At 47.1% G+C, this 204-nt stretch overlaps 1 non-coding gene across 1 annotated transcript; it reads left to right on the top strand.

The window, feature by feature from the left end:
- Positions 1-34: 34 nt before the first annotated feature.
- On the top strand, positions 35-153 carry LOC118345216. The gene has a single exon (XR_004798816.1). It is a non-coding gene; the product is annotated as a 5S ribosomal RNA (ribosomal RNA).
- Positions 154-204: the final 51 nt, after the last annotated feature.

Raw genomic sequence — 204 nt, 5'->3', positions numbered from 1 at the left:
AAGGATTATATGAATTTTAAGTAATTAGTTTGATGGGTGCGATCATACCAGCACTAATGCACCGGATCCGATCAGAACTCCGCAGTTAAGCGTGCTTGGGCGAGAGTAGTACTAGGATGGGTGACCTCCTGGGAAGTCCTCGTGTTGCACCCCTCGTTTTTGTTTTCTCCGCCTTGCGAGATAAATTGACAAGAAGGACCACTC

The sequence above is a fragment of the Juglans regia genome, unplaced genomic scaffold, assembly GCF_001411555.2.
Source record: "Juglans regia cultivar Chandler unplaced genomic scaffold, Walnut 2.0 Scaffold_17358, whole genome shotgun sequence".
In the NCBI taxonomy this organism is placed as follows: Eukaryota; Viridiplantae; Streptophyta; class Magnoliopsida; order Fagales; family Juglandaceae; genus Juglans; species Juglans regia.
Note: the sequence above shows the minus strand (reverse complement) of the source record. Positions and strands in the feature narration are given on the sequence as shown.